We start from the raw sequence: 16,223 nt of genomic DNA, 5'->3' as shown, positions 1-16,223 counted from the left end.
CACACACACAGCAGGCAGAATAAAGTTACAAGAAAACAGGAAGACATAGTGAAGGGGTTCAAGAGAGATCTTGAAATTGAGAGACTCCAGAAGTATTTTCTGAGCTTCAGCAAAACCGTCAACTGCAACAGAAAACAGATGGACGGTGTGTAAAGCCTGAACAGTCATTGAGAAGTCTGACAGGAAGGGAGACAGGTTTACTCTATGTTTTACATTGTGTATATTTTTATTCAGCTGGAAAAAGTCAAAGAAAGCTACATTTTATTTGAATTGACATTCAAAGTATCCAATTAAAAACCCAATTACAGTGGCTTGAAGATGAATAATAGAATCTGAGTGTGCGTGTGTGCGCATGTACTTCAGCATGTCAGCGTCTATGCAGAAACCCCATTTTTGCATGTAAGTGAAGATGTGCTCTCCCATTAGCATGAAACATTTAAACTGAATCAGCTTGCCATGACATGGACAGCATACGGTCGTCAGAATGAATATTTGACATCTCAAATCAACAAAGATTTGACCTGAATCTTCTTATTCTTTCAGGCCAGTAGCTGAAAAACAGAAAACACTGAACACTCACAAAGGAGAATCTGTGTGCGTGCAAGTGTGTGTCTGTCTATAATGCATGTTTAAATGCCCCTGTGTGTAATTACAAGGATTTTGAGTGACTTCTGTATTATAATTCCAATCCTACTCCATTGAGAGGATGACAGATCCAATTCCCTGCCACTGAGGACAGTTTGTGTTTAGGCCAATTTCTTGAATGGAATGTCTTGTCAGTACAGTAGCAGGCACAGCACCCTGCTTTATGCCTTGCTGTCCAAGGAAATTCCCCACAAAGTACACTAGTTCATCATTTTCTTGTCCTTTTTTTTTCATTGAACAGTGCCACAAATTTTGGTTATATTGTAACTCAGCATCCCAACTATTTTGCCCTTTCATTTTAACTAAGACTAATAAGTTGTTCATCATTCATCAGGTAAAGAGTATGAATGTTAGTCCAGTGGCTGAAATTGGCCTGTTTGTCCATGAATTAGGCAGGCAAACTCATTATCTTGTTCTAAATCTCTTCTCACTTATATCTTACGTATTTCTCCGAACTCATATTATTTTTTGGTTAAAAAAAAAGAAGAAAAGCTTCAATTTCAGTTCTCACTTACATGTAAAAGCCCTCAGTCAGGGCCTGCAGAAACTTAAAATATCTCTGCAAAGCTTTGTATAGATGGAGGAAAAACGTGTTTTTGAGTGTGTGTGTGTGTAGATGTACTTGCATGCCTTGTGGGCATAGCTTGACAGCACTGTCGCACATGTGGTGTGTGTTTTTGGGTGCAGCCCATTTGTGTACGTATCCGGCTCAGTGAAGCTCACTGCTCTTCAGACCTTCTGGGCCTGTTACTCCCCTGCCACCGCACCAACCTGTCAGCTCTTCCCTCCTCCTCCTCCTCTCTCTCAATGACTCTCGCACTCTCTCATTCAGTCTCTTACTGTGAGCTGATGAATGGTCCCCAGGTGATAAGGTGACAGTAGTTGTAATGGCTCAGTCTCTCTTTCTCTAACAAGGAATTTGAAGGGTGCTTTATTTTGCCAGAGATGCAACCCTTCAGCGGAGATCTCTTTAGTCCCTGGACGGCAACCCTTTCATCCCATTATGAAATACACTCTGCTGTCCTAAATTTCAATCACATCTCAATAGATGTCATGTGAGGCATCTCGAAACAGTGAACTGTGTTTCAAATGATTTGTGGTCACTCATGTGAAGACTCAGTTAAGGTTTACGACCTGTGTGCTGCCAGCCGGCCTCTGGTGACTCTGAGATATTTTATCTTCCGCTCTTCCTCCGTTTCAATTCTGCACAGAACTCAGGAACAAAAAGAGCTTTGAAACTTTTTCTTCTGTGTCAGTAGTTTAACTAGACCAGAATCTAATGCAGACACAAGATTATGTAATGCGCATGAGGCATGTCTCACACAGACAGAAAATATCTTGTATTCTTTCTCTGACTGATGTGATAAAGTGGATAAAATGAGAATCAATTCTACATTATTTTCTCTGTTTTATAACTGTACTGTAAGCTGAATATCTTGTTCTGCTGTTCATAAACTGGCAATCTCAGTTTTCTGGACATTTTTCACTGCTTTTTGACATTTTATAAATGACCGGGTAATCAACTAATTGTGACTGAACACCAGATTCTTTGATAATGAACAGTAATGGTTAGTCCGTCAGGGTCTGTGTATTGTGATTGGATGTAAAGCATTTGACAGATGTTAACTGAAACAGTGTATTCAATAAATAAGCTAGTGAGCTGTTGTGCTAAAATAACTTTAAGCCTCTTAAGCCCAATGAAATTTAAGAAGCAAATTAAGATGAATAAATTGTCAATAATAACCTATTATTAGTTCAATGTAATTTGAAATTGACAGTAAAAATTAAGATTTTCATCCTCATTAAGTGTATCACTCTCAATGTCCTTTTTTCCTGTTTCCATGTTAACTGGTTACTGTGAGTTTTACTTTAAACCACAATTTGCTGTTATAAATAGATTTCACAAAAATAAATAGTAAGCACAATGAATCAGTACTGTGTACAGAAGAGTCAATAATCCATCCATTGATTTGCACTGCATACAGAGGTACGCACATGCACAATCACACACACACACACACACACCAAAACCTGATATATACTTAAAATGAGGCACTCAACATCGATATGATTATACAGTACTCCATCACGACAGCACTTGTTTAATCTTCCCTCTTGCAATTGCTCTTATATCAGGAATTGCTGTGTAATGCTGTGGTATAATTATGATTTATGTCAACAATGAGGCTCTGTTTTTCACCATTTGATTGCTTGTTCAGTGAAGTGCTAGTACCTAAATGCTCCCTCGGCAGAATAAATAAATATCAGCCCTCTCTCTTTCTCGCTGTTTCATTTGTTGTTTTCCATCACAACCTCAGTCCCTCATTTACAGCAGCAGGTTTCACCTGGTGAATGCTAAACACATATCACAGTCCTCATCTCTCGCATCCAATTTCACCCATTGAGCCTTGAAAGATTTATTTCGATGTGATTTACTACATCGTCAAAGGCATTTTCACTCCCTCCTGAATCTGTTTTTCTCTCAGTGTGCCTCTGTGAGAGGTTGGCACTTGATGTTGTGAAAAGACAGCAGTGTGATGTAAAATTACATAATTCAACATGGAGTTAAATGTTCATTGCCTCTCATTTGATGACTTTTTGACAGAGTGGGAGTACAAACTGAGAGTCAGGCGGCATGCTACATTCATCTTGACTCAAACAAAGTGTCAAGCCTCATTATTTCATAAAGGTGTTGATTTTAATTCAGCTGCCTTCACCCATGTCTATTTTGTGCTTTGTCAAATACTGTAGCCTAAATTATTTTTGTCCCAGGTCATCAGATACATCTTTTTTGTTGCATGCCTCTCATGTCATATCCAGACACACAAGGTAGCCATGAGCGTCTGTGTGCAACATGCAAGGCTTTAACGTCACAAGACTTTCTAACTTGTACTTAACATGAAACAAGACTTTAACTAAGTTTAGAAGTTTAGGCAAAAAAGCTTTTAGGGTACCTCTCTTCCATTTTTAACGGTCTAGAATTGTCCAGTGTCAATTCTAGACCGTTAAAAATGTGAGGTCAGACACTGTTGGACGAAAAGGCCCAGCTTTTGATCTCCATTCCATTTCATCCCAAAGGTGTTGGATGGGGTTGAGGTCAGGACTGTGTGGGCCAGTCAAGTTCTTCCACACCAAACTCATCCAGCCATGTCTTTATGGACTTTGCTTTGTGCACTGGGACACAGTCATGTTGGAATAGAAAAGGGCCTTCCCCAAACTGTTGCCACAAAGTTGGAAGCATAGCATTGTCCAACATGTCTTGGTATGCTGAAGCATTAAGATTTTCCTTCACTGGAAGTGAGCGACCCAGGCCAACCCCTGAAAAACAGGCCCATCTCAATAATTTGGTCTATATAGTGTTCCTATTTACATCTATACACACTCATATGACAAGAGCTCATTACTTCTCAGCATTATTGCCTTGAAAAACTTGTTAATTCACCAATCTACTCCCATTATCACTGAAAAGAGCCCAGCCTGACTGTTGGCATCGACTCAGACTCGACTCTCCAATATGTTGCCCAGCTGAGTGTTTGATTGAGCCTGCCTGCTGGACCAAATTAATGAGGGCTATGAGTGCATGCCAGGCAAGATCAGTGAATCACAGAAAAATAATTGAAGACTTTTCAAACAGTAGTTTTACACAGGTCTCATCTACCTATTTGAGTCTGTATTTATGCCCATGCGGCACCAGTGATGATCGCCATTTGCAAGGGCCAAATCCCCCAGGGGAGGCTGTTCAGATAACGCCATGGGGCTGCAGGTGGTTGAATTGTCACTATAAAACCATTGGTCATCATTTTTGTCATGATAGCTCAACTTTTAATGCAGGGACCTTGCTGGAAATTTGTCCCTTGATTTGCCACTCAAAAAAATGGAATGTGACTGTTTATATGAAGTTGGTCAGAGCTTTTGAGACCATGGTGCTGCAGTGAAGACAGGGACTGATGATTCAAGGAGTATGTAGGTGTGTGTTGTCCCTGAATTGTCAGTCAGCTTTGTTTTAGTGGCTGTGTGTATTTATCACCACCCTTAAGTGCTCTCAGAAAGTGCCTTAGGGGCTATAACTCTGACTAATGGAAAACAAAGACCTGGCCAAGACAGATGGTACACTGCATGTCTCCTTCTGGTTCATGCACCCTCATCATCTTTACTTCGATCTTCACGAATAGCCAAGCTTACAAAATTATATGTATATTTTTATCTTTGTGTAAGAGCCCGTTTGTTTGCACATAAAATCTCTGTGATAAGTTTGTAGTGCCCAGCATTAACTCATTCTGGCATTCTGGGGGGCCACCAAATTCATGGAGTTACAGCACCACAAACTGAAACTTGTCACCACTGTTTTCTGTTTACATACCAGACGTGAGGTTGTGTTTATCCAAGTGTGCATAAATTGTCATGTCTGGGAGATGGCTCGCATCGGCATGGACAGTTAACAGATTGGTGAACGAGAAAGAGGCACAGAGGAGAATGATAGGTTGTGAGATGAGGTGACTGAGGAATAGTGAAAATATAGGAAACAGAGAGGACACACTGATGCATGAATAACCAAATGCAGTCGTCTGTACTTACTTAGCCTTTACTGTAGAACAGATAAACTCGTCTGACCTTAGACCATGCTTGAAGAAAGTAAAAGCATATATAAAGACGGAAAAACTCTTTCTTATCAACTGCAGGCATGCAGCTGTCCAGACATGATTTTTAAACATCCATTTCATTCTGCTCCTTACAGCAAACAGAACATCACACAATGTCATACAATATGTCAGTGACACTATCTGATTACATGTTCTCAGCTTTCATATACATGTAGGGAAGGATGCTGCAGTCCTCTTGGAGAATGTATGCCTTTACGTAGAGACTAACCTCTCTAGTTGTGTACGTTAATGGAAAAGCAAATGCTTTCAAAGTAATATCCACTATATTATTTATGTTATTTAGGCACATTGTCTTTAACCATAGCATGTTGGCTATTTTTTATTTTTATTTTATCACCATCCTGACTGTTTCCTTCAGTTTGCTCTATGGATTCAGATGAAGTGATAGGAAAACCAATCTGTTATTATTGTCAGTAATTATTGTTGCAGCATTTTATTTTTAATACGTTTGCTTCATTTCTGTATACAACCAAGCCAGACGTCTCATTCAGAAGACAGAACACAAGAACAGAGCAATAAAATGCATCACTTTTATTGTTGTAACTTGTAAAAACATTTTAGTCATTTTCTGTCACTTTCTAGCCTTCACCTTCAGTACCTGTCAAATGGCTCTTTGGTGCCTGATAGCAGCATGTGCACAGGTTGTGAGTGTTATTGTGGTTGATATGTTGTGCTTTGCAAGTTGAAAAAAAAAAAATCAATCACTCCTCTCTAATGGTGGTGTTAATGGAGCTAGTGGTTGGCTGAAGGGCTTGATGTCTATGGGTGTCATGGTATAATCTGTCTCTGTGAACAGCCATTATGCAGCCAGTATGGCTCTTTGTGTATCTGTCTGTTTGTGCTTTGCAGAGGTGGATAGTGAAAACGGAACCGCAAGAAAAGTGGGAGAGAGTGGACACAGCATTTTTTCTGTCATCTATTTGTCAGTTGACAGAAACTGCCTTGTGAAAGAGCCAAGAGCACTGGGTTCTCACCACACATTCCAGCAGAAAGACATAGACACACACACAAACACTCACCCTGACTCTTTCCCTTCAGTGCGGTTCGGTCAGAGAGAAATCTCATCCAGGAGCGTGACCATTTTTCTAACCATGTGGCAAGAGAATGAAGCATTCACAGCAATGTTGTCTGCTTTCTGCTGTATTTGCACTTCTGCTCGTAGATGCATAGATTTTCAGAGGTTATAAGGGGTTAGACAGTCTTTACACATGATGATGAAACTTGCACTGCTTGCACTGAAAGGGGAAATTACTGTAGGTACAGGACTTTGTGATGTATTGTTCTTTGTGACAGTTTTTGGAGTCTTTTAGTTGTAACTTACAAATAGTTACAATATGTTATGATTTTCAAAACGAAGGTTCTGGTGTGAAAGTTTTGTTTCTTTTTTGTAATGAGAACAGCTAGTTGCTTTTTTGTTCCCAGACCATGCATCTCAAAAGTTCTGTACATTAAATAAAATGGACTGGGCATGTTGAGAGCAAAACAGTCTGGGAGTTAAGAGCTATCTGGGAAATGTGTCCTTTAGGATTGTTTGCAACAAAGTAAAATCTTATACTCTGCTATAAATCCACAGCCCTGGTTTTGAAAAGTACTGCATGAGAGTTCTTTATAAGATCATGATATTAGTGTTTATACCTCCCTCACATCTCTGATTTCCAGAACTCTCCCTGGGGGAAACAAAACCAGCCGGACAGCCAGAGTTGTAGCTCTGACCCTGGATATCTGCTTAGTGACTCATCACGTTGCTCTTGGTCTTTGGAGCATTGGGTCAAACTTCTGTTACAGACAGAGACCTTTGACTCCCAGGGAAAAAAAACCCCCAAAAAACTATGCATGGATATCTGACTGACTCTTAACCCTCAAAAGATGTGAGCATGTCTGGTAAACTGAATACCGTATTTCCCGGGCTATGAGCCGCTACTTTTTTCCCACGCCTTCAACTCTGCGGCCTAAACAACGATGCTAATCTATAGATTTTTACTGGCTAACGGCCCAGTGATGCGAAGAGGAAGACGCTAGTTTTAAGCGTAAATTTTAACAGTCATTCGCGTCATGCACATACCGTCATCATGGAAAACACTCAAAAAAATGCATATGATGCAGCTTTTAAGTTAAAAGCAATCGAACTGGCTATCCAAGAAAGAAATAGAACTGCTGCATGTAAGCTTGGCGTAAATGAATCAGTGGTGAGACGTTGGAGACGGCAGCATGAAGAACTGATGCAATGCAAAAAGACGACAAAAGCTTTCAGAGGTAATAAAAGCAGATGGCCCGGACTTGAAAACGTATGTCGTTTTACAGTGTGAACACCTGCGGCTTATAGTCAAGTGCGGCCTATATATGTACAAATATTATTATTTTTTTTTAATTTGGTGGGTTCGGCTTATACTCAGGTGCGTTCTATAGTCCAGAAAATACGGTGAATATCCAAAGTAAGAACTTCACATACCTTCATGTTATAAGATGGAATAGTTACTACGCAGAGGAAAGGAACTGCGGTAAATCACTTTGCATGCATTTGGTAGTTACAAAAGCCTCTACAGGGGACAGGCAAAGGGTTCACAGTTCATCCTTGTGCTCTGTTTTTGACCCTCAGGGCCTTGAATATAGCTTTCGTCCCCGTCCTTTTGTTGAGCATTTTCTCCTCTGACCTTTTTTCCTTACAGAGAACAGTGAATTGGTTGTTCCATCACTGGTTGCCTCGTCCCTTCTCCGGTCAGATGAACAATGCCAGACACTGTAGACTCTAGTGTCTAAGTGACCTTGTATCTTTCAAGTCAAAGTACATAGACATGTGTGCAGACAGGCGCATACAGCAGACATGCACACACAGTAGGGAACACATGCATGCTGCCCTCATGCACCATCTTCTGCCAATTGGTGTGAAGGTCACCACAGCCACTGGTGGCAGATGAGAGAAATCACTTTGTCCCTTTACTTCTCCAATCAAAGCCCTCTCCCTCTGCTGTGGGAACCCTTTAATTACACTCACCACTTCAACAATGTGAGCTTGTTAATGATGTTCCACATTCTGTACTCACTGGCGCACCCTCTAATTACGTCCCCACTCTTCAATAACACGGTTGTCAGCTGAGCAAGTGCCAGAGGTCCCCCACCCCCCGCCGCCCCACTACGTGCACCCTGCCGGGGCTGTGTAATGGGCAGCCCTCCCCTCATGACTGCGGCCTTGGCAGTGGAGGAAGGACATTGGTCATGGATAACACTACTACCCTCATGACCCAAAATGTACTGCACTTGCTGCTGTTTCTTTTCTTTTCCTGCAGCAAGACAGATGAGTGGTGGCTCTAACCCCCCTTGGCTCAGTGGGGTTGAGACTGGACACGGCACTGCTGAGTAGCTTTTACCAGAGCGACCTAGAAACAAATCTGCGCCCTCTACCCCTTCCGCACTACTATACCTTAACAGTGCTGCCACATCTCTATACCATTTTCACACTGGAAATATCCCACTAACATCTGGATTTTGTCATCAGTATGAAAAGGGCACATGTTGTAACCATGACGCAACCTTGAAACACTAATATTTATCCCTTTTCTCTGGCACGATGCTATAACACTCGCGGTTTTGCATTCATATCTTTCCCATGCTTTTTTTCGTGCGCTGGTGATGTTGAATGTGATTCGCCAGGAAAAGAAAAACAAAACTGAAAGGACAACTACTGGTAATGGGCAAGGAGTCAGTAGTTTGAGTTTACCTGTGTTTATAAATACCTGCAAACATGCTAATTTTGCTACAAAAAATGTTATAAGGCTTGCTCTTTACACCTCTTCTCCTCCCCTACTGGGTTTTCTTGTTCCGTCTCTCCACTCGTTCCTCGTGTTCTTCCTCTTTCCATCCTCCTCTGGGGGTGTCTGTGTTGTGACAGGTAGTGCAGTCTCCTGGGCTGTCTGGCAGAATGGTGCTTGACCCCAGTTCACCTACTGCTTCTGTCCCGCATGCTATTCATTTATCTCCAGCCAGGCAGTGCGAAGCCGTTTCTTGTTCGATTACGGAGAGCTGATTTTAAAATCAAACAGCATCATAGCACCTTAGTGAGCAAGAGCAAGTGCAGATTTGGTATTTTTGCTCCTACACACATCCACACTTGAAAGGAATGGCTTTGCATTACTGGTTCAGTCCTGCACTCCTGCACTAAAACTGCTAATCTGTTCCATGGTGTTGTAAAGTAAACTACATGACTGACCACAATCAGTTTGATGTATTGACTTTAATTAGAGCAGTAAATGAAGTCTGTGATTCAAATCCCATGTGTTCTAACCTTGGCCGTATAGACGCAGCACACATCATGCATTAGGTAGCGTGGTAGCGGAAGACTAAACAGGGAAGGCTATTTTTGGATGCTTTGAAGATGCAGGGTTGAATGCATGTGCAGAGACAATGCGAAAATGGAAAACCCACTGTGTTATTCTTTCCAAAAGTACAGCAGTATGTAAATAATGAGACATCTCGTTATGAAGTGACACACTCAACTCTACATTTTTTTTTCATGGTCTTCATATTAAAAGACAGTCAGGGAGGAGGTTTTCCTTCATTTAGATGTAATGACTTCCTCTGAAATCCTGAAAAACATATTTATTTATTTTTAACAAATTTATGCTTATTAGCTTTTTAAAAAAATATTTCTTGGTTGTGTTTCTCAAACCAAGGACAATTGTGCTTACGGAATATGTGTGACATTATGCATGCAGCAAATTGTTGTCATTTAATGTAGTTCTATAGTTTGTCTCTTGAGATAAGATATTAAAAATTCAGTATAGCTTCAATGCTGCAGTGATACATTAAAGGGCTTTATTTAAAATCATGTTTAGGTCTGTATGAATTTCATCTGAATGAGTTTATATTAATTTAAAAGTTTGCATTTGTCAATCTTTATTTATTGAAGATCAAGCTTGATCTGCTGACACAAAGTGTGTCACACCTACAAACACTGACCTGCGCATGTATCACCATACTTCTTCACCATCTCCACTGTGTCATTTCATCGCTAATACAGCTGAGAAGCTGGAAACTGGTCGGCTGATGTGACTCTGTCTGAGTGGCCGCAATGAGGAACGGATGTGCGGTCAAGTACTGATACTCTGCTGTCATGGGAGAGACATGAGATGTTTCTCAGCAAGTGACATTTTTATCCATAACGACAAGGCCTGGCAGAGACACAACAGCCACCTCACCACAGTGAGCAATAACAAAGTAGTCAAAAGACCAAAGAGAAGGCCGACTTTTTTCCACTATTGATTATGGCTCTCTGATGTACAGCAACCTTATGAATGGTTATTACATGCATGGTCAGATATTCAAACTGTATAGTGACTCTGCATTGCGATCGATTTAGGATATTATGAGATCATACTTGGCTATATTTTAGCACAAATGGAGGATTTTCAAGACAGACACAAGGTGCAGGTTTAATCATGTAGATTACTGAACTGGACTGCTGAACTCAAACCATGCAAATTTAACTCTGACATGTTGACAGTTTTTTTGTGTGGAGTTGGCATGTTCTCCCTGTGCCTGTGTGGGTTTTCTCTGGGTACTCCGGCTTCCTCCCACACACCCAAAAACATGCACATTAGGTTACTCTACATTGCCCCTAGTTTGGTGTAATGAGTTGAGACCATCATAGCATGTCGCTTCTGCTTGAAGCTTTAACTTGATAACAGGCTGTTCAAGCTGTTGTTCCTTTACAATTAGGATTTAGACACAGATTGCATCGTTCTGTTCTATAATAATCAGATTTTAAGGGTAGGTACGAAAAGGACAGCCTTAAATTATTCTCATCGTGTCTTCATGATGGTCTGCCACACAAACTGTAATGGTATATACTAGGCTGTTGTATTTGCCCTTCACAATTTCCAGCTGTTGTTTCCTGAGCTGTTTTTCCTTAGAGAGGAAAGCTCTGTTCTGGTTTACTCCAACAGTTGTTTCTGAGCTGCCTTACACAGTCCCCTCACCCAGCAGCTCTTAAACCTTGACAGCCTAGGTTTTAAATAAGATTTTTATTCTGATGCCCTGCAACCCAAACAAAGATTTGTGTACTCTTGGCTCATTGGTGACCCAGCAGAAAAGCCCCTTTTGTAACACTAGGAACTGGCACTAATCTATTTACATGGAGGATGCACTGTACGTGGAGAGAACAACATATTAACTTTAAACTTAAAGATTCATCATTTGTTTTGACAGAAATCTTTATGCATGCCATTATTCATAATACTTAAGGTAAACTGTCAGTGTAACACATGCAGAAGGCCTGTTGCAATGTTTTTTGTCAAACAGGATGCTATATACATGCACTGAGGGCTGTTGGGGGATCTTTTGAGATTTAATGATAATAATATACATCTGTTTTACTCACAGGCCGTGTTTGGATGTATGTGTGTACAGTGATGGGAGTTAATCGTGGTTGTTTCTATGTTTCTCTTCCTCTCTCCAAAATGCAATGAGGCTATTACACTGCATCACCTACCAATAAATCACCTAACCACACATTGTTATAAAAATCTCAGGAAAAACAGCTTAAAGCCATGATATGAAACTCTCAGAGCGTTGGCAAAGCCAGCGATTAGCATGGGCAGGGACCAAGCTGTGTGTCACTCCTTCACAAGCTTGCTATAGGGAGTTTGACACCATTACAACAGGTTACAACACACTTTAAACTAGCAGTGGAGCTTTTTATTTCACAGTAACATTTTAAGCCTCTGCACCAGCAGAAGCAGAGCAGCTTTTTACGGTATAAGCCACATTACTCTCTGAGTGGGAGTTGCAATGCTATGTGTTGATTAAAACTGGCTGCTGCAGTTGTGTCCTTGTGTCAGCAGCACTGTTGTCTGCCGATACCATGTGGTGGGGAAATGTGGCTCCCTGGCTCCCAGACATCTCTATTAGATACTAGTTGTGCAGACACAGCTTTATAATTTTGATTTAATACAACAATGCCCCCAATATTCCATCCTGCTTCCTCTCCTTTCACTTTTTATTTAAATAGATTTGCCTTGCTTGTCCCCCCTCTCTTTTTCTTTTCTCTCTCATTCTCCGTAGCAACTTGCACCCGAGCAGGACCCACAGCACAATAGATATTAAATCAGATTTATTGTCAAGCAATAGAACAGTACCCAACCCACGGAAATGTTGACAAAATAACCCCTTCGAGCCAACCTCCACCTCCCCTCCCTGTCTCCTACGTGTTACCGCACTCCTTCTCCTGTCTGACATGCCCATAGTGAAAAAACACCCCTTCACTACAATTGATAGCTCCTCAATTTGCTCCCTGGAATGGGTTATGCTCAGTTTTCAGAATGATGTCTGTACAGTATGGAATTAGTGTCAGATCGCCCCGCTGAAAGGCATAGCATGGGAACAACTGCAGGAAGGACTGAAGGCTTATAAAATCTCAGCACAACTATTTAACCATTCTCCACTCTTCACCAGGTCATTTGGATGTGAATTTTTGAAAGGTATATTGAAAGAAATTGCTTGTCTGTAATTGGTGATGTAGATTGTTGTCCAGTTGTGAGCAAAATGATGAAAGACTTAATCAAGGGTGAGATACATGTAACAACAGGATCAGTTCAGTTTCTGATGTCAGAAACATTGGTTTTATATGACTGGATGAACAATGTTTCATGCTCATTAAATATTTATGGCTTGCCTTCCCCCTCCTTGGAAGAAAAAATGTTGGCCTCTGCACTAAAGTTAGCCATCCTCACAAGTCCATCCTCACAGAGAGAATAATTTGATATCAACTCACCATCAAACTCCCAGTAAGACAGCAAACAAGCTGAAGCAAGCTTTTAAAGAGATAAATCTATTACTGTAAAACCTTAAAAAAATAAAGGAGAACTCCCTCATATAGCCTATTTCTCCCATTGCAGAATATAAACCAGACTCTGAGAACATGTTGAACAAGCTCCCTACTTCCCTCAGATCCACCTTAAGTCCATCACCTAAAATGGCTCTGGCCTCCTAATGCACAACAGGCATAGGGTAACAACCCCAATTTTTCTATCGGACAGCAAATGGCTGAAGATTAGGGGCATTAGGGTAGAGGAACTTTCCTTAGAGTTTAACAAGCTTCACTCCAGGTTTATATCATGATTGATTCTGTGCTCAGAGCTTTTTTATCAATCCATTAGAGCACAGACTGCAGCATGGCAGCCGTCCAGACACAGGCATTAACATCCCATCTCAGGGCCAGAGACACAGGGAAGGTCAGCAGGGTGGGAGGGGGCCGAGGAAACATTTACTACTCTGTTACAATTATTTCCATACAGCAGCACTGCAGTGTATCCAACATATTCAATATTTACTACTGTGTAAGAGTGGAGGGGACTGCAGTAACATTTATTGCTTTGATCCTCTGGAAAAGAGATGTAGACACCACAGAACTGCCATTTATGTTTGAACATCAGTGTGTTAATACAGGTACAATGGGGTGAAAATAACATTTTCTACTGGAGTCCTGATTAGGGCTGTGATGCCTATCCACTAGATGGCACAGAGGCAGAAAATCACCTTAAAAATAAACTCTTCACTCTATTTGTCGGACTATTACTCTGTTATGAGTGATTAAAAAAACACTGTCAAATCTCTTTCATACTCAAGCTAATTTATTTAGGCATTGAACTGCAAAGCACACCTAAGAGAAGATAAATAATATACAATACTGTCTCCATTGGATAGATAAATATTCAGTTTTCTGTGCAGTTCTGTGAACTCCTGTCTCAGTACAGTAGAGCTGTGGATGTATCAGCACAGAGAGATGGAGTAATAGAGCATATTATGTAGGACATGAATATTTAAACAGCTGTGCATTCATCATACTTTGTTAATACAACAATGTATTCACTGTCAAATTGGAAGATGAGTGGGCGACACTCATGAAAGCTTCCCTCCTCTCTTGTTGGAGCTCAGTTGGGAGAACCACAGTGTTCATTAATGCTCAGTCATATTTTGGCACAACCCTGTTATCAGCACAAGACAAATTCCAAAAAGCTCATGAGTTATCATTAAATCAAACACTTATGGATTATTCATTAAAAAGTAGCAAATGGAGGACATTTAGAAAGTGCCACCTCTGAACCTTTTGGCAGTGAATCTAGAGACCACTTTGTAAACACTCCAAAGGCTTCACTGCAGGGAGAAGAACCAAGGACATGTTCATTCTGTCTGAGATTTTTTATATTGATCTTTTCCTGTCTATGGAGCTATAATGGAAAATGTGTGGATTTTGTTTATTTATTTATTTTTTTGATTATTGTGGTTGTGACAGTAATATTTTTCACTGGACTTTTCTTTACTAAAGTGCAGACTTTTCTACACAATTTTCTAATTTTTCAGCTGCACTGCAAACAACCTAAATGCATCATTGTACTTATACTTAGATAGAGGGTGATGCAGAATACAAGTTTAAGTTATGTGTTAAAACAAAATGTTTTTACCCATATTGTTATGTCCACATACACTAGCAGAAATTGCTGCCTCTTTTAATTTTATATGAAATAATTCATTTTTGAAATCATTTTGCCTCAGGGTAATCACATAATCTAATCATCTATATAGCCATGTCTGGTGCTATACCTAATTGGTCTTGAGTGCTTCTGAAATGAAACAAGAACATAACATAAAAAGATATTGTGGTAGTCTGTCTGTGTAGTGCGGATATTTTTTTTCATCACACCATCTGATTAAAGATAGCCACAACATGAGAGGGAAAGGAGTGACAAGCACTTAGTGTAGCCCACATACACCAAATACAGTGATACAGTGAATCCTGCACATTGTTCTGGTACACTCCAGAGTTACAGCAGGAAGAATATAGTATGAGGCTTTGGACCTATATCATATAATGTATCCACAGAATATTACACTTCAGAATGATAAAAATTCATATCATAAGTAACAGGAATATGAGCATAAACATCAAGCAACAGAAACTGCTCATTAGGGATTCATTTGTAACTGTTAAATTTCGTATTTGATTCACAACTGAAGAATAATTATACTGAGGATATTGAATGATAATTTGATACCAAATGATAATTAGGTTAATAAATGTTTAATAAACCAGATTCATGTTTAACTCATAAATTCTAATTTATTTTTTTGTTATGTTGCTAAACATCTTTGTAACAGTTGTGCTGGTTTCCACAGCCTCTTATCCAGAGGGAAAACTTAAACTCAAATAATTTTGTGAAATAAGAAACATGAAATAACAAATGACAGCTCTTGCTCCTGTCATCAAAGTTATCACATTAAAAATCTATGGCAATAAAGAATGAGTCACAAAGGCATGGAGTTTGAAAGATGGAAGGAAGGGTAATAGTAAATCTTGTACCCCTTTAACCTAAAATGAATAAATGTGATGGACTGTTAAATTCAAAGCCATATTCATGGAGTCAGCACTGGAGGAGGATAAAATCTTCCAGGGGTCTCTGCAAAAATTGTCACATTCAGCAGTGTTATAGCCTAAGTAACACTCATATTACATTATTGTTTTTCACTTTCTAATAGAGTTTGACGTTGATTATACCCATAGCAGTGGACCAAATGGCTTTTGCAGGTTTGCAAAACCACCGGACAAACCACACAGAACTGCAGTAATACTTATTCATATATATATTGGGGCGAGATGTGTCCCCCACAGTATATATAATTACTGCCTTGCTTAAATTTAAATCCTGAAAACATAAGAGAGATTTTCTTAAATATTTATTAAAAATACTTATGTCCACCATCAAATGGCAGATATGGGGTTATCCCCTAAATTAAATCATTCTTTGCTGGAAGATGTTATGTGATCATTAATTAACACAGTCAAAACCAAATTTGTTGTGTTCATTGATTTTGTATAGTCAAATATAGTGTAGTATATAATGATATAGTCAAAGGGACCAAATCAAT

General features: G+C 39.9%; 1 protein-coding gene across 1 annotated transcript in view; it reads left to right on the top strand.

Annotated features, from left to right (window-relative positions):
* cdh13 (cadherin 13, H-cadherin (heart)) overlaps positions 1–16,223 on the top strand; it is a 279,497-nt gene that overhangs the window by 51,506 nt on the left and 211,768 nt on the right. The gene's annotated exons all lie outside the window — the stretch shown is intronic.

This window comes from Scatophagus argus, chromosome 7 (assembly GCF_020382885.2).
Source record: "Scatophagus argus isolate fScaArg1 chromosome 7, fScaArg1.pri, whole genome shotgun sequence".
Classification (NCBI taxonomy): domain Eukaryota; kingdom Metazoa; phylum Chordata; class Actinopteri; family Scatophagidae; genus Scatophagus; species Scatophagus argus.
The sequence above is the reverse complement of the archived record's forward strand: the minus strand, read 5'-3'. Positions and strand labels throughout refer to the sequence as shown.